At 38.5% G+C, this 26,902-nt stretch overlaps 1 protein-coding gene and 1 pseudogene across 13 annotated transcripts in view; both read right to left on the minus strand.

Annotated features, from left to right (window-relative positions):
* Positions 1 to 26,902, minus strand: part of Plcb4 (phospholipase C beta 4) — a 381,620-nt gene that overhangs the window by 278,912 nt on the left and 75,806 nt on the right. The gene's annotated exons all lie outside the window — the stretch shown is intronic.
* Positions 19,274 to 19,363, minus strand: LOC141423798 (small nucleolar RNA U13; annotated as a pseudogene).

The following is a 26,902-nucleotide window of genomic DNA, read 5'->3' on the forward strand; positions in this document are numbered from 1 at the left end:
TTCTTCACCCACTATCAACTGAGGCCTCCCATGTGGCAAAAAACAGGGAGCCACAGAGTCACTGTTTACTATGAAGACAGAGCTGTGTCTCATTAAAATAAATGGGTATAGCCTGGAATATCTTAAAAATTCATTATGAAAGTAATAGTTTATTGAGAAATTCAAACCTCAGAAGGCATCAAGTTTAAAGTAAAAACTTCCTCCATCTTTTTAATAATTATGCTGAGTTTTTGTTTACATTTGCCTGCAATTGCTTTGTTTTAGATGACTCATTCAATAGAGTTTCTTTCCAATAAATGAATTTACCACATTACAGTTTCTAATAACCAGGTGGTCCTTCTTAATTCAATTATTTCATTTTGTTACGCTTTCTGGTTAGATTTTTTTGTTGTTGTTCTGGTCTTTGTTACATAATTTAAGTATCAACTGGAAGCCTAACAGTTATGGTACATGGAATGCAATGAAAACATTATAAATCTTGTTCATATGAAAGATAAATAACACAATCAAGAGAGTGGAGAAGATGGAAAGAAATATGAATGTGCTATTTTTATTATTTTTTTAATATCTTGGAGTCAATAGATATTCTCTAAAGTTTATAAATTCTATAAATATAGAATTTTTCATATTATTATTCATGTTTGTAGTAACTCATTACATCAAAAACAACAAAAAATCCCCACAAAAGCACAGGGGAAAAAAACAGAAAACAAGGAGGTTATCACAAAATCTGGAGAGCAAAGGAACAAGTGGTGCTTCTCTGGAGACTGGACTCTGCACCTTGGTATGGCCTTGCTAAACCTCCACCTGTTGAGGTTCTAAAAGCATATTCTGATTTTCCTGAGATTTGCTCCAAATACCACCAAACTTGGCAGATACCCTTCAGAGGTTTAATATTTGGGGCTTACCCATTTTCTGCATTTAGTAAAGATTTCTGTCCTACTTGTGGCTACTTTCATCTTAGAAGTTTCAGTGAAGAGAGTAGACACTTTTACTTAAATTCCCTTACTAGAAATCCTCTCCTCCCCAACCGTTCTGCTTTTTATTATTTTCTACATTCTTTTTTTTTTTTTTTTTTTGTGTCTGGCTTATTTTTTTTTTTTTATTCATATGTGCATACAAGGCTTGGTTCATTTCTCCCCCCTGCCCCCACCCCCTCCCTTACCACCCACTCCACCCCCTCCCGCTCCCCCCCCTCAATACCCAGCAGAAACTATTTTGCCCTCATCTCTAATTTTGTTGTAGAGAGAGTATAAGCAATAATAGGAAGGAACAAGGGGTTTTGCTGGTTGAGATAAGGATAGCTATACAGGGCATTGACTCACATTGATTTCCTGTGCGTGGCTGTTACCTTCTAGGTTAATTCTTTTTTATCTAACCTTTTCTCTAGTTCCTGGTCCCCTTTTCCTATTGGCCTCAGTTGCTTTAAGGTATCTGCTTTAGTTTCTCTGCATTAAGGGCAACAAATGCTAGCTAGTTTTTTAGGTGTCTTACCTATCCTCACCCCTCCCTTGTGTGCTCTCGCTTTTATCATGTGCTCATAGTCCAATCCCCTTGTTGTGTTTGCCCTTGATCTAATGTCCACATATGAGGGAGAACATACGATTTTTGGTCTTTTGGACCAGGCTAACCTCACTCAGAATGATGTTCTCCAATTCCATCCATTTACCAGCGAATGATAACATTTCGTTCTTCTTCATGGCTGCATAAAATTCCATTGTGTATAGATACCACATTTTCTTAATCCATTCGTCAGTGCTGGGGCATCTTGGCTGTTTCCATAACTTGGCTATTGTGAATAGTGCCGCAATAAACATGGATGTGCAGGTGCCTCTGGAGTAACAGTCTTTTGGGTATATCCCCAAGAGTGGTATTGTTGGATCAAATGGTAGATCTATGTTTAGATTTTAAGTAGCCTCCAAATTTTTTTCCAGAGTGGTTGTACTAGTCTACATTCCCACCAACAGTGTAAGAGGGTTCCTTTTTCCCCGCATCCTCGCCAACACCTGTTGTTGGTGGTGTTGCTGATGATGGCTATTCTAACAGGGGTGAGGTGGAATCTTAGTGTGGTTTTAATTTGCATTTCCTTTATTGCTAGAGATGGTGAGCATTTTTTCATGTGTTTTCTGGCCATTTGAATTTCTTCTTTTGAGAAAGTTCTGTTTAGTTCACCTGCCCATTTCTTTATTGGTTCATTAGTTTTGGGAGAATTTAGTTTTTTAAGTTCCCTGTATATTCTGGTTATCAGTCCTTTGTCTGATGTATAGTTGGCAAATATTTTCTCCCACTCTGTGGGTGTTCTCTTCAGTTTAGAGACCATTTCTTTTGATGAACAGAAGCTTTTTAGTTTTATGAGGTCCCATTTATCTATGCTATCTCTTAGTTGCTGTGCTGCTGGGGTTTCATTGAGAAAGTTCTTACCTATACCTACTAACTCCAGAGTATTTCCTACTCTTTCTTGTATCAACTTAAGAGTTTGGGGTCTGATATTAAGATCCTTGATCCATTTTGAGTTAATCTTGGTATAGGGTGATATAAATGGATCTAGTTTCAGTTTTTTGCAGACTGCTAACCAGTTTTCCCAGCAGTTTTTGTTGAAGAGGCTGCTATTTCTCCATCGTATATTTTTAGCTCCTTTGTCAAAGATAAGTTGCTCATAGTTGTGTGGCTTCATATCTGGATCCTCTATTCTGTTCCACTGGTCTTCATGTCTGTTTTTGTGCCAGTACCATGCTGTTTTTATTATTATTGCTTTGTAATATAGTTTGAAGTCAGGTATTGTGATACCTCCTGCATTGTTCTTTTGACTGAGTATTGCCTTGGCTATTCGTGGCCTCTTGTGTTTCCATATAAATTTAACAGTAGATTTTTCAATCTCTTTGATGAATGTCATTGGAATTTTGATGGGAATTGCATTAAACATGTAGATTACTTTTGGGAGTATAGACATTTTTACTATGTTGATTCTACCAATCCATGAGCATGGGAGATCTCTCCACTTTCTATAGTCTTCCTCAATCTCTTTCTTCAGAAGTGTATAGTTTTCCTTGTAGAGGTCTTTCACATCTTTTGTTAGGTTTACACCTAGGTATTTGATTTTTTTTGAGGCTATTGTAAATGGAATTGTTTTCATACATTCTTTTTCCGTTTGCTCATTGTTAGTGTATAGAAATGCTAATGATTTTTCTATGTTGATTTTATATCCTGCTACCTTGCTATAGCTATTGATGATGTCTAGAAGCTTCTGAGTAGAGTTTTTTGGGTCTTTAAGGTATAGGATCATGTCGTCTGCAAATAGGGATATTTTGACAGTTTCTTTACCTATTTGTATTCCTTTTATTCCTTCTTCTTGCCTAATTGCTCTGGCTAGGAATTCCAGTACTATGTTGAATAGGAGTGGAGATAGTGGGCATCCTTGTCTGGTTCCTGATTTTAGAGGGAATGGTTTTAATTTTTCTCCGTTAAGTATAATGCTGGCTGTAGGTTTGTCATATATAGCTTTTATAATGTTGAGGAACTTTCCTTCTATTCCTAGTTTTCTTAGAGCTTTTATCATGAAATGATGGTGGATCTTATCAAAGGCTTTTTCTGCATCTATTGAGATGATCAAGTGGTTTTTGTCTTTGCTTCTGTTAATGTGGTTTATTACGTTTATTGATTTTCGTATGTTGAACCACCCCTGCATCCCTGGGATGAAGCCTACCTGGTCGTGGTGAATAATCTTTTTGATGTGTTGCTGAATTCGATTTGCCATTATTTTGTTGAGGATTTTTGCATCAATGTTCATTAAGGAGATTGGCCTATAGTTCTCCTTTTTGGAGGTGTCTTTGCCTGGTTTTGGGATAAGTGTAATAGTGGCTTCATAAAATGTGTTTGGCAGTTTTCCTTCCCTTTCTATTTCATGGAACAGTTTAAGGAGGGTTGGTATCAGTTCTTCTTTAAAGGTCTGATAGAATTCAGCAGAGAATCCATCAGGTCCTGGACTTTTCTTTTTGGGGAGACTCTTGATTGCTGCTTCAATTTCATTTTGTGTTATAGGTCTATTCAGGTGATTAATTTCCTCTTGGTTCAGTTTTGGATGATCATATGTATCTAGAAATCTGTCCATTTCTTTTAGATTTTCAAATTTATTTGAATATAGGTTCTCAAAGTAGCCTCTGATGATTTCCTGGACTTCCATGGTGTTTGTTGTTATCTCCCCTTTTGCATTCCTGATTCTACTAATTTGGGTTTTTTCTCTCCTCATTTTAGTCAGGTTTGCCAGGGGTCTATCGATCTTGTTTATTTTTTCAAAGAACCAACTTTTTGTTTCATTAATTCTTTGTATGGTTTTTTTGGTTTCTATTTCGTTGATTTCAGCTCTTATTTTTATTATTTCTCTCCTTCTATTTGTTTTGGGATTTGCTTGTTCTTGTTTTTCTAGGAGTTTGAGATGTATCATTAGGTCATTGATTTGGGATCTTTCAATCTTTTTAATATATGCACTCATGGCTATAAACTTTCCTCTCAAGACTGCCTTAGCTGTGTCCCATAGGTTCTGGTAGGTTGTGTTTTCATTTTCATTGACTTCTAGGAACTTTTTAATTTCCTCTTTTATTGCATCGATGATCCATTCTTCATTAAGTAATGAGTTATTTAGTTTCCAGCTGTTTGCATGTTTTTTGTCTTTACTTTTGTTGTTGAGTTCTACTTTTACTGCATTGTGGTCAGATAGTATGCATGGTATTATTTCTATTTTCTTATATTTGCTGAGGCTTGCTTTGTGCCCTAGGATATGATCTATTTTGGAGAAGGTTCCATGGGCTGCTGAGAAGAATGTATATTGTGTAGAGGTTGGATGAAATGTTCTGTAGACATCTACTAGGTCCACTTGATCTATTGCATATTTTAGATCTTGGATTTCTTTATTGAGTTTTTGTTTGGATGACCTATCTATTGATGATAATGGAGTGTTAAAGTCTCCCACAACCACTGTGTTGGCGTTTATATATGCTTTTAGGTCTTTCAGGGTATGTTTGATGAAATTGGGTGCGTTGACATTGGGTGCGTACAGATTGATGATTATTATTTCCTTTTGGTCTATTTCCCCTTTTATTAGTATGGAATGTCCTTCTTTATCTCGTTTGATCAATGTAGGTTTGAAGTCTACTTTGTCAGAGATAAGTATTGCTACTCCTGCTTGTTTTCGGGGGCCATTGGCTTGGTAAATCTTCTTCCAGCCTTTCATCCTAAGCATATGCTTATTTATGTCGGTGAGATGAGTCTCCTGTAAGCAACAAATTGTTGGATCTTCTTTTTTAATCCATTTTGTCAAACGGTGTCTTTTGATGGGTGAATTAAGTCCATTAACATTAAGTGTTAGTACTGATAGGTATGTGGTGATTCCTGCCATTTAGTTATCTTAGTTGTTTGAAGGTTTGATTGTGTGTACCTAACTTGATGTTACTCTCTACTGTCTTGCTTTTTCTTATCCTGTGGTTTGGTGCTGCCTGCCTTTTCATGGTTAAGTTGGGTGTCACTTTCTGTGTGCAGGATCCCTTGCAGAATCTTTTGTAATGGTGGCTTTGTGGTCACATATTGTTTTAGTTTCTGCTTATCATGGAAGACTTTTATTGCTCCATCTATTTTGAATGATAGCTTTGCTGGGTAGAGTATCCTGGGGTTGAAGTTATTTTCATTCAGTGCCCAGAAGATCTCACCCCACGCTCTTCTTGCTTTTAATGTTTCTGTTGAGAAGTCTGCTGTGATTTTGATGGGTTTACCTTTGTATGTTACTTGTTTTTTCTCTCTTGCAGCCTTCAATATTCTTTCCTTAGTTTCTGAACTTGTTGTTTTAATGATGATATGTCGTGGAGTAGTTCTATTTTGATCTGGTCTGTTTGGTGTCCTGGAGGCCTCTTGCATTTGTATGGGAATATCTTTCTCTAGATTTGGGAAATTTTCCGTTATTATTTTGTTGAATATATTACGCATTCCCTTCGCTTGCACCTCTTCTCCTTCTTCGATTCTCAAGTTTGGTCTTTTGATGGAGTCGGTGAGTTCTTGCATTTTCTTTTCACAGGTCTTGAGTTGTTTAATTAGTAGTTCTTCAGTTTTTCCTTTAATTACCATTTCATCTTCAAGTTCTGAGATTCTGTCTTCTGTTTGTTCTATTCTGCTGGATTGGCCTTCCGTTTTGTTTTGCAGTTCTGTTTCGTTCTTTTTTCTGAGGTTTTCCATATCCTGGCTGTTTTCTTCTTTATTGTTGTCTATTTTTGTCCTGAGTTCATTTATCCATTTATTCATTGTGTTCTCTCTTTCACTTTGGTGTTTATACAGTGCTTCTATAGTTTCCTTTATTTCTTCTTTTGCTTTTTCAAATTCTCTATTTTTATTGTCTTGGAATTTCTTGAGTGTCTCCTGTACATTTTGGTTGACCCTATCCAGTATCATCTCTATAAAATTCTCATTGAGTACTTGTAGTATGTCTTCTTTTAAATTATTCTTGTAGGCTTCATTGGGTCCTTTGGCATAGTTTATCTTCATTTTGTTGGAGTCTGGCTCTGAGTTTCTGTTCTCTTCATTCCCCTCTGGTTCCTGTACTAATTTTTTGCTGTGGGGAAACTGGTTTCCTTGTTTTTTCTGTCTTCCTGTCATTGTCCTTGGTGTTGTTACTGTCCCTGTACTGTGTGTAATTAAGTATTTTCTAGCTTGTAATAATAACAATGGTAATATTGAGAATGGAAGAGTGAGCTGAGATGGAAAGCAAGAAGTTAAAGAAAAGGGGAAAACAAATATACAGACAAGAGGGAGAAAGCAGAACAAGGTATCAGACAAGAGAGTTTCAAAGGTATAAACAGGGAGTGTTAGTGTACTAATCGACAGTAAGCTGAACAGACAATAGAGTGACCGGGAGAGGATTGAAAATCAAAGATAAAAAAATAAAAAATAAGTATATGAAAGTAATATCTATTTATAAAAATGAATTAAAATAAAATGGAAAATAGAAAATTAAAAAAAACAAAAAAAACAAAAAAACCAAAAAACTTCCAAGTTTATATGCAATGCAATTTCAGTCTTAATAATTTGGATGTCCGTCTCAATCTCCAGTCCTGGAGTTGGTGCCTCAGATGTTGTTCTGTAGTTGTCTCATCAAAGGGGATGCATAAAGTAGAACAAAACTACACTCACACACACACAGAAGGAAAAAAAAAAAAAAAAAAGCCCCACCAAGTGTCCCCAGTTCAAATGCAATACAGTTTCAGTAAGTTTTTCGGCTTGCAGGTGTAATTCAGTTGTTCTCTCATCAAAGGTAGGGAGAAAAAGAAAAAAAAGCGTCTGGAGGCAGTTCTGAGAGTGGTATCTGCAACTGTGGCTTGCCTGCCTGCTGCTCTCAGCCTGTAGCTGGCGGCGTTATTTATGCAGATCTCTGGGGTGAGCTTAGCACTCACCTGGTCCCACAGGCTTTGTTTGCTCAGAGTTCTCCTGTGCGGGGGAGGGGGGCCTCTGCTACAGGCTTTTCCCTTTCCAAGCACTGGGAAAGGCGACACTGCCCTGCGTTGTCAGGCCTGCGTGTTTATTTACAGTTCACGTGGGAAGTGGGTCTTCCCTCCTCTCACAAGCGTCCCCGCTCCTGGTTGGTGGCGCGCCCCGCTCCCGCCAGAGCCTCTCCGGCCCGCCCCGGCTCGTTTATTTACAGTCCCGGGAAGGATTCCCTTCCCCCAATCTTCAGCGCTCAGGGCGCCCCACCCTCTTTCCAGCGTGTCTTAACTGTTCTTAGTGCTTAGTACTCAGTTTCTCTTTTTTTCCCGGGTGGAGGTCAGTCTGTCCAGGGGGCTATGCTGCTCTGGCCCAGGCTTGTCTGTGGGGGAACCGCGGTACCGCGAAGCTCACCTGGTCCGCGTCTTCCCAAGCCGTATGGGCGCCGGCCACTGGCGGCCCGGGGGCCTCCTCGGTTCTCCGTTTAACGTGAAGTGGAGATTCTCTGCGCTGGCTGGAGATGTGGAGGAGTCAAAGTTATGCCTTTTCTCGGTGATTATGCCTGCAAAGTGTGTCTCCAGCGTCTCTCCAAGATTTCACTATAGGAGGGTCGCTTTCTGCTTCCTACCTCTAGCCGCCATCTTGGAATTCCTTTTCTACATTCTTTAGTTTTTCATTCTCTCCACTGAATCCCTCTAGTACTCACTCCCCTTCTAATTTCTGGATGCTAAAATTAGTGATGTGCTGAGCCAGCTGCACAGTCTGCAAAAGACAACTGGTAAATCTTTCCCATCTCAATAACATTGAAACTGGCCATAATGGGAGCATTTACACCACAGAAATTGGCAAGCAACATAAAACCAGGCTTTTCCTCTTCCTCCTCTCCCTTCCCTAGCCAGATGCTATTTAGCAACACACCACTGGAAAGTCTGTGAGTTAAACAAACAAATAAACAAAAAACTAGGTGTTTTTCAAATGTGTATAAAATAAGGAATTAAGATTTTTACTGAGAGCAAGAAAAATCTTTAAGGTTTTTAAATAATTATTTGAGACACATGGCTTCATATACTTGACACTATACCTCCCCAAGCTACACTTGTATTACTGCACATCCCACAGATCCAGTAAAAACGAATGAGGCTGTGTTTCCAGAATAAATAAATACCATTCTTTCAAATTCTTTTAAATATGATCTCTTTGCCCCTAGTAGCTCTAAATAGTACATCTAATCTATTTTTTTACTCTCATTACCAGGGAATTTAAGAAAGTACCAGAGTATTCATTTGTTGTGACATGACAAACAAGAAAACTTTTAGATACAGTCATATCCCTACCTTTTTCCCTTCTCTTTCCTCTCCAAAAACATCAAAAATCTCCATACTTTTTGTTTTCCTAGCTCCTGACTTTCTGGAATAAAGACTGAAACAATTACTTAATAATGTCCTTGATCCTTTCAATATTGCAAAAGACTCATTTTAAAGTCAACAATTCAGTGTACTCAGAGTAAAACTCATTGTTCCAGGGAACAAAAGACAAATTAGCAGACAACATTATTTTAAAGCATGGTAATGACAGTCTAATGAACACAGACCATCCATCTAATGAATCATGAAATGAAACATTTGGACATTTGATAAAAAGAAAAAAAGAACATATGGAATAAAGAAGCAAAAAAATTAAATATCATCTGAAGCAAAATGATCACCAATGTTCCAACTCCTCATGCTCGTTGCAGTGAACATCTTATATCACTGAATATCACTCTTACTCTATTTGAACACTATTGTCATTACTAAATTGAATGTCACTAGTAATCATCAGTATAAAAGAGGAGAAGGAGTTGTCTTTAAAGTTAGAACAGAAGCCGCTCACATGACAAGAAATTCTTCGTAAGTTCTTTTAACTAAATATTTTATTGTACTCAAAGAAAAAAATCACACAAAGTCCAACAGAAGCAATGCTGGGTAATGTTAAGAAGGCACAACTTCATTTTTGTCTCTTTATTTAGTCACTTAAATAAAATTTATTTCACAGAACACAATTTGTGAACTGGCAATGCTTTGTGTTGTGAGCCAAACTTTCCTATCACCAACAGCTCCCAGCTTAAGGACAGACCACAGTACAGCATGGTAGTAAGGAGAATCAAACTAGAATCAGACACAACCAGGCCGGCATCAATGAGCTATTAATCTTCTACAGTTTAATTTTCTCATCTTTAACAAAATAGGAACAAAATCACCCACCTCACAGGGTTATTGAAATATTAGGAAAATCTACAAAAAAAGATGGCATACCCTCTGACTCATAGTAATTACTCGGAGAGAAGCTTACTGTCAGTGTCTAGTACCACTGCTTTTGCACACTATGACAACTGCTCAGCTTAACCACTCAGTCAGACACTGGCAGGATCTTGCAATCACAGTACATTAGACCAGAGCTTCTCGTTCTCTAACCTGGGGATGATGTAAATATAATATGCAGCCTGTGATTTAGGCTGGTTGTGGGGACTGGACTAACAAACTTCCGGGTGACACTGTTACTGCTGGTCCAGGAACCACACTTGGGGTTATCAAGGATTTAGACTACCTGGATATTCCACCACCACCACCACCACTCGGGGACATTCAGGAACAGAACCTGAACTTCTAAATGCTGAGTAAAAAAAATCCAACATGGTCTTTCCTATAAAACTAGAACTCTTCCTTTAAAAGTGGCAAAAAAAAACTATGCATCTCATATAGAATACAAATATAAGAAAAGCGAAAAAGGAAAAGAAAAAAAAAAACAAATATAAGAAAAGCAAGGAAGTTCTTAACCTGCAGAAAGAACTTGGGTTTTCTTTTTTTTTTTTTTCATGATTGTTTCTGTTTTATTTCTTTTAGTTCACTTATTGCATTGGTTAGAACACTGTATTGGATAGGAGGTATAGCGTTTATTTTTTTTTCATTTTTCTTTTATTATTCATATGTGCATACAAGGCTTGGTTCATTTCTCCCCCCTGCCCCCACCCCTCCCTTACCACCCACTCTGCCCCCTCCCTCTCCCTCCCACCCCCTCAATACCCAGCAGAAACTATTTTGCCCTTATTTCTAATTTTGTTGTAGAGAGAGTATAAGCAATAATAGGAAGGAACAAGGGTTTTTGCTGGTTGAGATAAGGATAGCTATACAGGGCATTGACTCACATTGATTTCCTGTGCGTGGGTGTTACCTTCTAGGTTAATTCTTTTTGATCTAACCTTTTCTCTAGTACTTAAGAACTTGGGTTTTCAAATCAAATAGGCCTGGGTTCCAACCGTATAGACCAGGGTATACTAGTTGCTTATGTGACTTTGGATTAATTACAAACCTTTTACATTTCAGTTTCCTTATTTGTAAAATGGAGATAATAGTTTCTAATCTAAAACTTTAAGATATCTCAAATAAAAGATGTCTAAAAAATAATTAATATGTGTCTTAATATATATGCTGTTCCATGGCCTCAGTAGATATTTCTTCTTAGTTGCAAGAACTGAAATGGATTCTGTTTCTAAAAGAAGCTATGAAATGTACACATACTTGCACATGCACACAAATGTTTTATTGTGATTTCCTCTCACAAAAAATTATTTATATATATATATACACATTCAAATATATATTCACATTCATATATATATATTTACTCATTCACATTATCTATACACACACACACTCTGCCAAAAACATCAGTTGCCCAATTTATTCAACAATATTTACGGAGTGTCCACACTTACAGGTTCCAGGTGCTCACTGATCAGTAAACACATGTTCCAGGCCCTTGATGATCTAACTTTGAACCCCATCTGATCTTGTTGCCAAAGCAGGACACACTCTCCCACTAGATATAGCTTCCAAAACTTACAACCATAGGCCATATCTAAACAAGCCATGGCAGCACTGTTAAGAGACTTGCCCTGCCACAATTCTCTGCTAATCAGATGAAATGCATCTGTGTGACACCAGACAAAACCTGCAAACAAAGCAATCTCTAGTATGACACCAAATAGTGAAGAGTCCAGATCACACTTCCAGGCTATAATGGGGCAGCAACCCGTTGGAGACATAGAACCTGTGGCAACTTGAGTGTACCAACATTAACCTTATCTTCTTACAATATGACCACCTCTTCTCCCTAACTATGGGCAACTTCACAAGCCTAACACCTGTCAGAACAGTGCTGATGTTCACTGGCACACTGAACAGCAGACAGTTGTGGCAATTTCACCGGCCATGCAAATAATATTTAATATCTTGCTACCTACTTGCAGCTATTACATATAATATCAATGCTTAATATTTAATCTTTTAAATATAAATAGGAGTACTAAGCAAGAATGAAGTCCAATTCATTCACATCTTTAAGTTGGTTAAGTTTTTTTGTCAAGCTGAGATTTCTCCCTTCCTGAACTCCTCATGTACAGACAGGAATTACTAATAGAAAAATACGAATATGAAGTCATATGAATTGACAAATTCTTATAATGCAATGGCATCAGAAAAAAAAACATAAGCAGAATGTGAGGAAATTATGTGATGAGATAAGTAGTAAAGCTTTCCACATACAGATTAACTCATTGTTCACAGTGATGATTCTTAATCGGGTCTACAACTTGCTGTTACCAAGACCTGAGAACTAAGAGGAAGATCTTTCTCATCACACAAAAACCTGCTGAATGTCACCATTGATTTTAAAGTGGGAGATGAAAGGTCACCTTTTATTCTTCTGCCATGATCAATATGTAATAATCCTATTTTAATCATGCATATTGCACATATACAGAAAATGCCAACTTGGTAACAAAGAGAGGGACACTATTCCCAACAACATCTAACTTGTCTTTGAAAGCAATTAATACACTCTAATGTGTCAGCCAATAGGTATTTGCCAAGGATCAATTTAAGACCACATTCTTTATAGACTGGTTTAAAATTCATGGGTAGCCACAATCTGCTTAAATAATAAGTTGGATAAACACCACCCGCAATCCTCTCAACAAAGCAACTTAAAAGAGTCTCAGAGGAACCAGATAAAGTAGTGGATGACTTTAAGGTTAATAATTCATATGATACCTTTACTTGAATTTGCTGAAGAACACCACCTGGATTCACTTAAACATTCCTCTGCTTCAGTCTATAAGATAATTCTGAAGATAGTACAGTGTTTTATGTTTTATGTTAGTTGGGAGCCACTAACATAAAAGGCAAGGTTATGTTAGATGGTTTACAGATTCAACATGGAGTAACCCAGAAACCAGAAACATGGAGTAATCCTCAGTAGGAAAGCTGTACCCCTCACTCTGAGCTGATTACATCAAACAATCTCAAAAGCCCCTCTCACACATTCTCTCTCTCTCTCTCTCTCTCTCTCTCTCTCTCTCAGGGATTTTGGCAGGCAGTAGCATCTACTTAGACTGAATAACACCACTTGGTTTTCACTTTTAAATTTTTAAGGGATAGATACCATTTGTGAGACATAAGATTTTCCATTTAAGGTTAATGGCATAAGGTTTCCTTTTTATATTTGTGCCCAAAAAGACTGAGAAACATTAAAGATGACAGAATTGGAATATAGTCATAGCAAAAAGCATGTGAGTGGTAACTAAATGACTGACATGTGGGAAACACTATTCAAAAATATATAGGATCACAGTTCAAGGCCAGAAGACTCTCTCTCAAAAACAAGTCAAGCAATGATTCATGCCTGTAGTGCCAGCTACTTGGAAGGCACAGGTAGGAGTGTCATGGTCCAAAGCCTGCCCCAGCAAAGTTAGTGCAAGACCCCATCTAAAAATAAACTACAAGCAAAAGGGCTGAGGGTATGGCACAAGCAGCAGCATGCCTGCCTAGAAAGTACAAGGCCCTTAGTTCAATCCCCAGTATTAGAAAAACAACAACAACAACAACAAAAACACCCTGATAGGGTATAGACTGAAACAAACTGGATCTGAACACTAGTTCTGCAATTTCCTTGCTACATGACTTTCAGCAATTACTTAAGATGTCTCTCCCTTAGTTTCTCATTTGTAGTATGGGGATAATGACACAGGGTTACTGTGAGGATGAGTGGGTTATTCCTGGTAATGTGCTCTTATGTATCTAGCATACAGCAAGAATTCAACATGAATGAGTTATCACTAATATAGTATTTTATGTTTATATAGGAAAATAATTATATTTTCAAACTCAACCCTCTGGCCATGAATTACAGCACAGGGTAAGGAGAGTTCTTTGTGGGCTCTTGTACAGGTAAAAAGGAAACTTTTTTCCTTTTTTAATTGTTTTTCTTTTTTAATTAAAAATCAACCAATTAAGTAGTGTTTTAAACCCACATGATGGCCCCATCCAGGAAGCAATAAATCGTGGACACTATCTTGAATTCCCCATTATAATTCCCTAGCTCATATTTTAATTATTAAGATTTTGGCTGCCATTCCTCACCCACTTGACAGTGTTATAGTTTAGATATAAAATGGTCCCAAAGGGTTTATATGTTTAAGGCTTGTTCCCCAGCTGGTGGTGCTACTGATAGGTGATTGGTTTATAAGGTACTAATTTAATCAATGGGATATTAGGCAGTGAGGACTACTTGGAGGGAATAGTCACTAGGAGCATGCCATTGAAGGGCATATCTTGTCCCCTAACCATTTCTCAGTCTCTCTCTCTTTCTTCCTGGCCATCATGAAATGAACAGCCTCTTCCACTACATGCTCCTGCCACAATGATATTCTCCCTACCCTAAGGTCCAAAGCAACAGAGCCAGCTTACCCTGGACTCAAACTTCTGAAACATGAAATAAAATAGACATTTCCTCCCTTAGGTTGATTTTTCTCAAGTATTTTGTCACAGCAATGAAAAGCTTACTAACAGAGACACTAACCAAAATGTGTTTACAATCAGGCCTGTGTTTTAACATTCTGCTTTATTCATGCAGCAACCCAAGAATTGCTGTTTTCTTGAATGTTACCACAGTAAATGACTTTTCATTTAAACTATAGCCACTTTACATGACTTTTTAAGAATATGTTTGAATATAAAAGGCAAATGGACCCCTGTTTAAAAAATCTTTTTCTTATGGTTTTTCTCTGTCCTTAGCTACCAGGGAAATTCCGCCACTTGTTCATGTTTCTTAATATGGCCATCTTGAATGAATCATAAAGCGAAATGAGAAAAATCACTTCAGATTAATGTTGTGTGCCTTCTGCACTCCACTCCATTTAATGAGCATTTGGACCAAAATAAGGAAGAACAGAAGGGCAACCTTGGGTGGTGACATAAACTAGTTACCCTCAATGTTCAGCCAACTGCACGCCTACTCTCTGTGGGTTAATACAACTCACTGCACAACAAACTTGAGTGGATCCATCTAGTCTCATTCATTATCAGCTCCACTAGAACCAAACTAGACATTTCTTTTCCCCAGAAAAAAAGAAAGAAATCAACCCTGAAGTGAACATGAAGGAAAATGGTTAACAATGAAATTAATGCTGATTGCAAATGTAACCTTCAAGATGCCCAGAGCCCAGTAATCCTTCAAAGAACAGATAATACTATCTGATTGCTTTTGAATGTCAAATGTACCTGAAAGAAATAGCTCTGCAAATTGCCACGGCAGGCTATGTACTAAGAGTCTAAAGTTAATTTCTAAAGTCTAAGCCATTGTTCCCACTCTTCTCAATTCTGTCAGAATTAGACTTACTTCTCTCATGCTTCACATGACCACATATACTCACAGAGGCAGTTCTTCAACAGGGGTATGAGATGGGACAGCAGTGCCAGTTGCCTGAGGGCAACCTTCAGGTTTGTGTAACATTTGTACATTACTTAACCTTTCTGTGCCATTATCTAAGAATGGACTGTTAACAGTATCTACAAATCTGGTAGAGCTGTTGAGAACCATACTCAGCACCTGACTAATGTCATGCCAATATTAGATATTCTGAGTAACAACCATGTGTCCTTAAAAGACTCCTTGAATACATTGAGATGGGTATTGCCATGTGCCCATTTTATGGATGAGTAGACTGCACATTCTGAGAGTGGTCCTATCCCCAACATTACAAAGATTAACAATCAAGACATAGCATTAGTTCTGTACCTCTGTACTGCCTAAAACAAAGCAGAGATGTATAACAAAAGTACCCCGGAAAGATAACGGAAAATGTCCAGAAAAAGGTAATGTCTACCATATTTGCTGAAACTGTTGATAAACTTATTCTGACACTGCATACTATGTATAAACCAAGCAAATTAGAAATCAGCCTATGAACAGGGAGTCTCCATTTATGATATTTGCTACTGACTAGCTCAAAACACTCTCCTTACTCAAGACATCATCAATATTAGTTTTTTAAGTCTTACCAAGGTTGTAGCCCCAACCTAAATCCCCAGCAGAAGTTAGGCTGTGTTAATACTGAGCCTTGGCCTCATGGAGTCTCAAGCACTTCCTCTCTTTCTCTCAGACCATATAATCACCATGAAAAGCCCAGGTTACCCTACAAAAAGATAAGAAACCACATGAATAAAATTCCAAGGTCCAGGTATCATCCTAGACAAGATAGCACCCAGCTACATCCAAGCAAGTGAGCACTCCAAGCCAATATCAGTAGAGCCACCTTCCAATCCCACAGTTGACCATAGATATGGTCAGAATGACCCAAACCAAGGATACCCAGCCCACCCATCCATTTGTGAGCAACAATAAAAGCTTATAGTTTTTTACACAACAATAGATAACTAATATAGACATTTTCTATCTCAGTCCCTACTGGAGCTCCTCCAGGTTACCACTCAAACATTAAGCTCTTAAGAGACTACTTTCTTAAACTGTTAAAATATCCCTATTCGCAGATGACATGATCCTATACCTTAAAGACCCAAAAAACTCCTCTACTCAGAAGCTTCTAGACATCATCAATAGCTATAGCAAGGTAGCAGGATATAAAATGAACATAGAAAAATCATTAGCATTTCTATACACTAACAATGAGCAAACGGAAAAAGAATGTATGAAAACAATTCCATTTACAATAGCCTCAAAAAAAATCAAATACCTAGGTGTAAACCTAACAAAAGACGTGAAAGACCTCTACAAGGAAAACTATACACTTCTGAAGAAAGAGACTGAGGAAGACTATAGAAAGTGGAGAGATCTCCCATGCTCATGGATTGGTAGAATCAACATAGTAAAAATGTTGATACTCCCAAAAGTAATCTACATGTTTAATGCAATTCCCACCAAAATTCCAATGACATTCATTAAAGAGATTGAAAAATCTACTGTTAAATTTATATGGAAACACAAGAGGCCACGAATAGTCAAGGCAATACTCAGTCAAAAGAACAATGCAGGAGGTATCACAATACCTGACTTCAAACTATATTACAAAGCAATAACAATAAAAACAGCATGGTACTGGCACAAAAACAGACATGAAGGCCAGTGGAACAGAATAGAGGACCCAGATATGAAGCCACACAACTATAACCAACTTGTCTTTGACAAAGGAGCTAAAAATATACGATGGAGAAATAGCAGCCTCTTCAACAAAAACTGCTGGGAAAACTGGTTAGCAGTCTGCAAAAAACTGAAACTAGATCCATGTATATCACCCTATACCAAGATTAACTCAAAATGGATCAAGGATCTTAATATCAGACCACAAACTCTAAAGTTGATACAGGAAAGAGTAGGAAATACTCTGGAGTTAGTAGGTATAGGTAAGAACTTTCTCAATGAAACCCCAGCAGCACAGCAACTAAGAGATACCATAGATAAATGGGACCTCATAAAGCTAAAAAGCTTCTGTTCATCAAAAGAAATGGTCTCTAAACTGAAGAGAACACCCACAGAGTGGGAGAAAATATTTGCCAATTATACATCAGACAAAGGACTGATAACCAGAATATATAGGGAACTTAAAAAACTAAATTCTCCCAAAACTAATGAACCAATAAAGAAATGGGCAAGTGAACTAAACAGAACTTTCTCAAAAGAAGAAATTCAAATGGCCAAAAAACACATGAAAAAATGCTCACCATCTCTAGCAATAAAGGAAATGCAAATTAAAACCACACTAAGATTCCACCTCACCCCTGTTAGAATAGCCATCATCAGCAACACCACCACCAACAGGTATTGGCGAGGATGCGGGGAAAAAGGAACCCTCTTACACTGTTGGTGGGAATGTAAACTAGTACAACCACTCTGGAAAAAAATTTGGAGGCTACTTAAAAAGCTAGACATCGATCTACCATTTGATCCAGTAATACCACTCTTGGGGATATACCCAAAAAACTGTGACACAGGTTACTCCAGAGGCACCTGCACACCCATGTTTATTGCGGCACTATTCACAATAGCCAAGTTATGGAAATAGCCAAGATGCCCCACCACTGACGAGTGGATTAAGAAAATGTGGTATCTATACACAATGGAATTTTATGCAGCCATGAAGAAGAACGAAATGTTATCATTTGCTGGTAAATGGATGGAATTGGAGAACATCATTCTGAGTGAGGTTAGCCTGGCCCAAAAGACCAAAAAATCGTATGTACTCACTCATATGTGGACATTAGATCAAGGGCAAACACAACAATGGGATTGGACTTTGAGCACATGATAAAAGCGAGAGCACACAAGGGAGGGGTGAGGATAGATAAGATACCTAAAAAATTAGCTAGCATTTGTTGCCCTTAATGCAGAGAAACTAAGGCAGATACCTTAAAGCAACTGAGGCCAATAGGAAAAGGGGACCAGGAACTAGAGAAAAGGTTAGATCAAAAAGAATTAACCTAGAAGGTAACACATACGCACAGGAAATCAATGTGAGTCAATGCCCTGTATAGCTATCCTTATCTCAACCAGCAAAAACCCTTGTTCCTTCCTATTATTGCTTATACTCTCTATTCAACAAAATTAGAGATAAGGGCAAAATAGTTTCTGCTGGGTATTGAGGGGGTGGGGGAGAGGGAGGGGGCGGAGTGGGTGGTAAGGAAGGGGGTGGGGGCAGGGGGGAGAAATGACCCAAGCCTTGTATACACATATGAATAATAAAAGGAAAAAAAAAAAGAGACTACTTTCTTAAAGTGTTAATAAGCTTAACTTAGGGAAGGGGAAGAGGGACAGGGTCAAATAGATGTAGGAAATGCTGCTCACTCGTAGGCTCTGCTAAGATCTGACATGGAGCAAGAAACATGTTAGTGTATCAATATTCATTGAAAGACATGAATAAAGTGTGCCTCTCAGAAATCATTTCCTCCAGTAAAGGAGGCGAGAAGTTCTGTATGTTCATCATGTACATCTACCCTCTGAAGACTGAGGATAATCAGCATACAAAATTCACCTTTAAATGGTCACACCAGCACTTCTAAATCTTTGGTTGTAGCACTAGTATTACAATCTACAATGTAGCAGAAATTGCCAGTTATCATTCAACATCCACTCTATTCATCATCAGTAAGAGAACTTCAGTTTCCTTCAAGCAGTGTGCCCAATTAAAGATTACATCTCCAGGCTCTCTTGAAGCTAGGTATCATTATCTGACCAAATACCAGCCAATGAAATGAAAAACAGAAGGGTTACATAAAACTTCTAGGAAGACTGCAGAAACTACAAGACTTGCCTCAACCCAGATGGCTTCTTTCTCCATTCTAATTCCTTCCTGCTATACATCTGGAGTGGACATGATGGCCTGAAGAACTGGGCCAAGTGACCAATGGAAAAAGGAAGCCACATGATTTGGATGGAGACAGAAAGACAGGAACCACACTGTGAACTAACACTTTTTTTTTTTCCACCTCAGATGGACATCGTAACAAGGTTTGTGGGAGGCACATGTCACACGAAGGTATGAACACCCAATCACACTTATGAACCAAAAAAAGATCACTCTCCACTTTCTTTACCATGAATGTCCTTTTAAGTCGCTGCTGTTTTCAATTTTTCTGTTATGAATGGTCCAAACTAATCCTAATTCTTCAAGGAAATACAGCTCCTCAGAATACACTTTTAGGAATCAATTCTTGACCTGACAATTCTCTAGTCTTCTCATTAGTATCACTGCCCAATTTGAAAAAAATAATTTTCTTACAGAAAAGGAGGTATCACTGTATTTAGATACAAAGCAATAGTGACTGACTTTGCTCCATTCTACAAAACCAATGATGAACACCTACTTATTCAAACACCCTCCTTGCTTGAAGGGCTTTGGCTGATTATAATACTCATTCCTGAGGAAAAGTGGAGAGCTAGATAGAATTCAGAGTGAATTCTATCCCTGTTCCTCCTTCCCCTTACTGTATCACTCACTGAATGAAAGCCTACCTGGACTTTCCATTTTGACTTTTTCCTCATGGCTCCTTTTTAAACATCTAATTATAAAGAAATATATGCATTTATATTTTTATTCTTCAGGGAAATCCAAAAATTAAACCATTTTGCCAACAAGGCCAGGAAAACAAATCATTTGTGTTGTAGCTGAGCCATACGGCTCCTTTCGAAAACACAAGCAGAGTCTGCACAGCTTTGCTCTCACAAAGCCATTTGGGGGAAGATTTTTATGGCAACAGCTGAACTGTTTCTACCAAAACAACACCTACACTTTGCTAGAGTTATTTTCAGAGGAGAAGGTTTCCCCTACTGCCTTTAAATGTTTCAAATGGATGGTTAAAAAGCACAGGCTTGTGGGAAGGCTGTCAACCCTTCTCTGTCACTTCTCAGCTACTCCCCTGAGGCAGGTCATTTAACCTGACTGACCTCCGACCTCATCATAAAATGAGAATCTCAGTCCCTTCCAGAGTCATCTTGAGAAATAATGAAGACACTGCATATTAGCATCATGGTTACATAATAAGAGTTCAAAACAGGGGGGGAGGACCGTATGAATCTGTATCAGATTCGATACTAAATGCCTTCAGTACCATACAGATTAAAGATCTAAAACCCTGTGGGTAACCACACTTAAAAGTCCCCAGATTAGCAGTAATATAAAAGTACAAATGTGGATTGCAATTACTGTGTGGCAGTTATAGAAAACCCTATTTATCCACAGTCCACTTACTCTGCTTTTTCTCAACTCTCTGGAACAGGATTATGGAGAGGAAGTCAGTAAAAATGCTCAGAATAACTAGACATCTTTTATAATGTATTTATGAATAATAACTTATGCTGTTGAACTTTCACCAAGAGCTACACACCAACTGATGCACTTATTGCAGATTAACTATTTATCTTTCACAGACTTGGAGACATGTTGTACCACTGTTAGGCAATGTTCAGACCCCACTTCAGGACTGAAGAACTGATTTCCTTACTCTTGTGAGTGATGCAAGCGATATACACCGAGAAAGGTGTAGAGTGTGATGCAAGCTATGTACACTGAGAAACGGAGAGCTGCTTCTCAAAGTTTAGTGCCTCCCATAGTCAATATTACTGAATAAAAGTCAAACATGCTTCAAAGGTCCCTGGCAGAATTGACCAAGGCCTGGGTATAGTAGTGTACACCTATAATTCCAGCTACTCAGGTGGCAGAGTTGGGTGGATCACAATCTGAGGCCAGCTTAGGCAAAGTTAGTATGAGAACTTATCTGAAAAACAAACTAAAAGCAAAAGGACTGTGGGAGTGGCTCAAAAAGTAGAGTACCTGCTTAGCAAGCACAAGGCCATGAGTTCAATCTCCAGTACCACAAAAATAAGCAAGAAAAAAAAAAAGATTACATCTCAGCCCAGCTTCTCCCTGTGCTCAGTCTTGAATCTACCCTTTGCCTGCCACAGGCACTGATCTCAATAGTCTTCCACAATAAACTTCTGTGCCCTAATCCCTCATTTGAGTCTGCTCCCCGGGAAACCCAAATTGAGACAGCACATGTACTAGAATTACTTTCATTTTTTTAGATGAAAAAGTTAAGCCCCGGGACAGTTAAGAAACTTACACTGAGCCACACAACCCATGGGTAGTGTGACTAGGACTGGAACCCAAACATTCTGACTCCAGAGTCCACACTCTAAACCTGTCCCCTGCTCTAGTACTTGATAACATTTCCATCTTTTTTGACAAACAATATAAACTAGGTACTTTAGATGATGTCCCCATAATTGACTGCAAGAAGCAAATTCAAAAGGGAAGAAAGAGTTGCAAGAAAAGGCAACCTTGGGGCTGGGGGTGTTGCTGAGGGGTACAGTGCTTACCTAGCAGAAAGCCCTGGGTTCAATCCCCAGGAAGAAAAGAAAGTGGAGAGAGGGAAGAACAGAGGGAGAAGGGGAATGGGAGGGAGAATGGGAGAGAAGAAGGACGGAAGGAAGGAAAGAAGGAAGGGGAGGGAAACTTAGTAAACTGCCATCAGTCAAAGTCAACCAAAAAAGAGAAACTATTCTAATCCACTCTAAGTCTGGTTACAGAGAGGAATGGTATGGCTGAGAGACCAGAGAGTCAGGGAGACAGCCCATCAATTGGCAACTATGGAGAGCTGCTCCTTTGCCCAATGGGGGGAGGATGACAGGATGTGGTGCTTTCAGAGCCCAGAAGCTGGGGCCACCTGATAGGCTAGAACATGTATGCTGGGGGAGGTAAGGACAGAGAGTAGGGAAAAGACAAAGCTTTTCCTGGAGATACTTAAGAAAGTAGAGCACAGGTTGAGACAACCTGGGCTCCAGTTTCCACCAGTGCTCCATTGCCCAAACCTACCTGGAAACCAGAGGGCAAGGAAGCCTTGGAAGTGTCGTTCCTTGTAATTTACAGTAGAGCCGAAAAGGGTCATTAATGAATCTAAGAACAAATCTATTTGAGGAGCCCAAAAATACACCTGATAACTGACTAGGAAGTATAGAAAAATACTTTGAAAATAAAATTCAGGAACTGAAAAGGCAGATCTGTCAAAAGCAATATAGTTTAATGACAGGCAGCCCTGTAAACTCCAACAGACCTAGGCAAGTAATAACAGAGTAAAGCCTGCCAATTACCTGGCTCTTCACAAGGCATGTGCTGTATCAGTGCACAGTTCAATGCCTGATATCTAAAAGGATGAGGGTGCCAAGCATGATGGAGCAACACCTTGATCCTATCACTTAAAAAGCAGAGATAGGAGAATCAAGAGCTTAAGATCAGCCTGCGCTATACAACAAGACCATGTAACAAGACCAAAAAAATTAAAAGGTCAGGAATGTAGCTCAGTGGTAGAGCACACTTGCCTAGCATGTACCAGGGTTTAATGTCCTTGGTTTAATCCCCAGGAACACACACACACACACACACATACACACACACAAAAGGCAAGGCTGAGAATTTCCATTATTCTCTGTTTAGTATATTATATATACATATATATATGTATATATATTGTATAATTTGTATAATATAATTATATATATTTACTTTAGTATATAACATATATTACATAATATATAACTCATATATATAATATATATAAAACTCCAAATATATTTAAATCATAAAATAGCTAGTTTATTGTTAGTGCTTCAATACATTGATAGTGCTTAAATGGGGAGAACTTCACTATCAAAGTTTTACTTATTTAGCACAAATTGTTCCTCACCCCTGTCATCTAATGTTCGTTCTGTTCTAGAAGGCTAGATCTGCCTTTTCAATTTTATCTGCTGTTTGACAAAACAGGAGCGAGAACACAAATTCTTCCCTCTCATGCAGCAGATATTTTTAGGGGTGGGGAAGAGGAGAGAAAATCTCTGAGAACAAAAATATATTACCAAATATCTTCAGCAATCACTGAATGTATTAACAATCCTTGCTCTTTGTCCTTCCAAACACATCTAGCAAGGCAGGACTCTCTAGTCTTCCTCTTTTAAAATTTACTTATATTAGAGTCCGTGCAGGAGGATGTGATTTGTTCCTTATAAATATTGAATTTCAATCCTTTCCACCCACCAACAAAGTTTCTTTGAGGTCATTAAAACCTAACTGCCTAGAGAAAGGATCTGGTGTGAGACTCAGCTTTGTTCTAGCTAGCTATTTGGCATTAAAGAGGCCAACTGCCTTCTCTGGGTCTCTGTTTTCTCATTTCTTACATGATGTAACTAGAACTATATGGTATCCACAAGTCTTTTAGCCCTGAATGAAATAACTCCATACAAATACAATAAAAGACTTTGTAGAATCAGATAACTGTCTCTTCCTTGACACAGCCCAGACATCTATTTGTGAGGCTGCTTACCAGAATTAAAAGTACAGTCTGTGGCCATGGCAGAGAGAAAAGGAACACCTCTTTCCTTGCTCTGTTGACTGTGATCTCACCCAGCAATTCCTATGTTGGGCCCAGGGTTGCCTGACTGCAGAAACAGCCCACTTCTTCTCATTCCCTATAGCCACACCCTCTGCTCTGTAACTTCTAAGTGCCCCCCTCAATCTACCACTAGCCATGCACATCTTTGGCCAATGGGTATTAGCAAACACGACATAACCAAGGCTTTAAAAGTATTTATGCAACTTCATTTGTTCCCATTCTTGTTCTTCTGCATACCCAGGAGAACAGGGCAGATAAAACTTGCATACTTGAGGATGAGGGAAACATATAGCAGAGGAGTCACCTCTCTTTTCCTAGCTAAAGCCATCCTAGATGAGCCAACAGACAGCTGAAACCCTTGACATTCAGGCAAACCCAGGTGAGATCTGCAGAGCTGCCTGCCCAACACACACGGGATCAAGACACAGAGGTCAATGAAATCAGCCAAGCCCAGATGAAGATAAGCTGAACTTCCCAAACATCTAAGATATGTATACTTTTATTATTGTATTACACTGAGGTTTTGTGGTTGCTTGTTACACAGCATTACTGTAGCAACAGATGATGGATACACATTCTTTGGAAAACTGTTAAGTCCTTAGCCAGATTGCAATGACTTTAGAGAACAAAGATTCTTTAGTGAAGAAATGAGTCTGGGACAACTTTAAAACACATTATTTCTTTTAGGCTCAACAAGTCCCCCAATGAAGAAGTTGGTTTAACTTTGTCTAACCCATAATTCCTACAACCAATTTTACCACAGACCCCCAAGTATTATCTCTAACTCTAGGTTGAACCTCTATCCAATCTTCCTCCTAGTTAGGCCATGTATTTTTCTCTCCCAAGATGGTTAAGGGATCCTTCAAAAACAAACAAAAATACCTCACAAGCACTCTGACAACTTACTGATAATCAAAGTCTAATTAGAAATGATGTGTGTTCCACAAATAATCTACACAGTCTTAATCTAATTTCTGCCTTTGTCTGCTCAAACATTTTACAGTTTTAATGTGCTTATCTTTTGTGTTTTAATATAGCTTGCAAGCCTTTGATGAAATGGGTATTGATTCCTTACCAATGTCTCCTTCCCACCCTACTCCTACTCCTCTGAGTATGCATTCAATTCCATCAAATGGGCCATGAACTACTGCTCTGAAATTCTCCAGAGGTTGGTCATATTTGATGTGAACGTGAATTATACAGCTTTGAAATAATATGATACACAATCATTAACTTGTCTCACATTCATTTGAATCTATGCAAAGTCCCAGTAGATTAAAATTGTTGAACTGCAGTTTCAATGTTTGCTGCACCTGGGAAAAGTCTAAACTCTGCTTGGCGAGTGACCACAAGAGGGCACCACATTAGCTGGTAAATGGAACCACCCGTCATCTTTTGACAGAATTATTCTTGAATTGTAGGTGCTCTTAATTTGTAAGAACTTCACAAATACAACCTCTAGAACATGAAGTTTCTTCTGAAAACCCCTCTTCGTCCCATAGCCACATCTGAGCCCAAATGAACACAGAATTCATCCAGGTAACTACATTCATCTTTTTTTTTTTTTTGCAGCACTGGGGCTTGAACTGAAGTCCTTCACCTTGAACCACTCCACCAGCCCAAATTTTATGCGATAGGGTTTTTCAAGATAGGGTCTTGCGAACAATTTGCCCAGGCTGGCTTTGAACTGCAATCCTCCCGATCTCTGCCTCCTGAGTAGCGAGAATTATAGGCTTGAGGCACTGGTGCCCAGCTGCATTCATTCTTTATGTACTGGATGAGATGGTACTTCTTCTGGAAGCTTTCCCTGGAACCGGAACAGGACGCAAGACCTTCCCTTGATAGAATGTGCCTAACATTAACATTTTCTCACTATAAATGCCTGTCACTTGGTGCTCACGCATATGTAGATGCATGGCTAAAAGAATAAATGGACAGATGAAGGAGAAATTAACAAGTAAGATGGGAAATTGATTACAACATAACTGATTTTTGCTGTGCAGTCTCTCCTTATCCACACCCTTGTACACTTCAAGAAAACATAATTACAAACACCAGGCAATAGTAGGAGAAAGAAGATGACAAAATCCAGAATTACCTGGATAAAAGTAATCATTACTGGCGAGTCACATGGCTCATGCCTATAATCCTAGTTACTCGGAGGATTTCCATTCAAGGCCATCCCAGGCAAAATGTTAGTGAGACCCCCATCTCAATCCATAAAAGCTGGGCATGGTGGTGTGCCCATCATCCCAGTCACTCAGGAAGCATAAACAGAAGGATTGTGGCACAAGACAACCCAGGCATAAACATGAGACCATACTGGAAAAATAACTAAGGCTAAAAAGGCTGGGCATGGCTCAAGTGGTAGAGCACCTACCTACCAAAACCCTGAGATCAAACACCAGTACCAATAAAAAAAATAATGATTATGAATTTGGAATTAACATCGAACCATATTTTTTTAAAGGATACTTGTCAAAAACATAAAAGACAAAGAAATCTAGGCTGTTGTAGTGCCTTTCTTTTGCTAATAAAAAAAAAAGATATTTACTGAAGAAGCATTTTTTATTTTGCAGAGATAAGCATTTGTTGAGAGTAGAGGATCACTCTAAGACTTGTGCTACGTCGTAATGAGAGTGACCCCTTGAAGCAGAGAAATGCAAAGAACGACTGTTAAGAGCTCTTGGTTCAGATCTCCTACTTCCTGTCTGGGAAGTATGGGAAAATGAACAGAAAGATACTTTTGTTCTCATCTACTTTCACCTTGAGCACAAGGCTCAGTACTTCAGTTACCCCATAGTTGTCCTCTTTCAAGAGGACAGAAACAAATGCAAATATAGCTGAGATGTTTTAAAATTGAAAAAGCTTTCATCTGATATTTCTTCTCACATGCCTCTTGACACCAGACCCAAAACCCAACATACCTCAGGCGCTTTTAGGCAGAGCTAGGGAAACAGCTCTGTCATTGATGTAAGCATCCTTTCAACTGACACCATGGAGTAGCCTTAGGAAATGTCACATGAATGAACTTTTGGATCTGTATGTGTACAGCCTTGTTCTCTGGGATTTAATTTTATTTGAACTTTCTTTTGACCCCTTAGACACTGTATCAGAAAACAAGGGATGTACAGTATTTTCACAAGTTAGGAAAATCCAAAATAATTTCTGTG

Source organism: Castor canadensis, chromosome 5, assembly GCF_047511655.1.
Source record: "Castor canadensis chromosome 5, mCasCan1.hap1v2, whole genome shotgun sequence".
Classification (NCBI taxonomy): domain Eukaryota; kingdom Metazoa; phylum Chordata; class Mammalia; order Rodentia; family Castoridae; genus Castor; species Castor canadensis.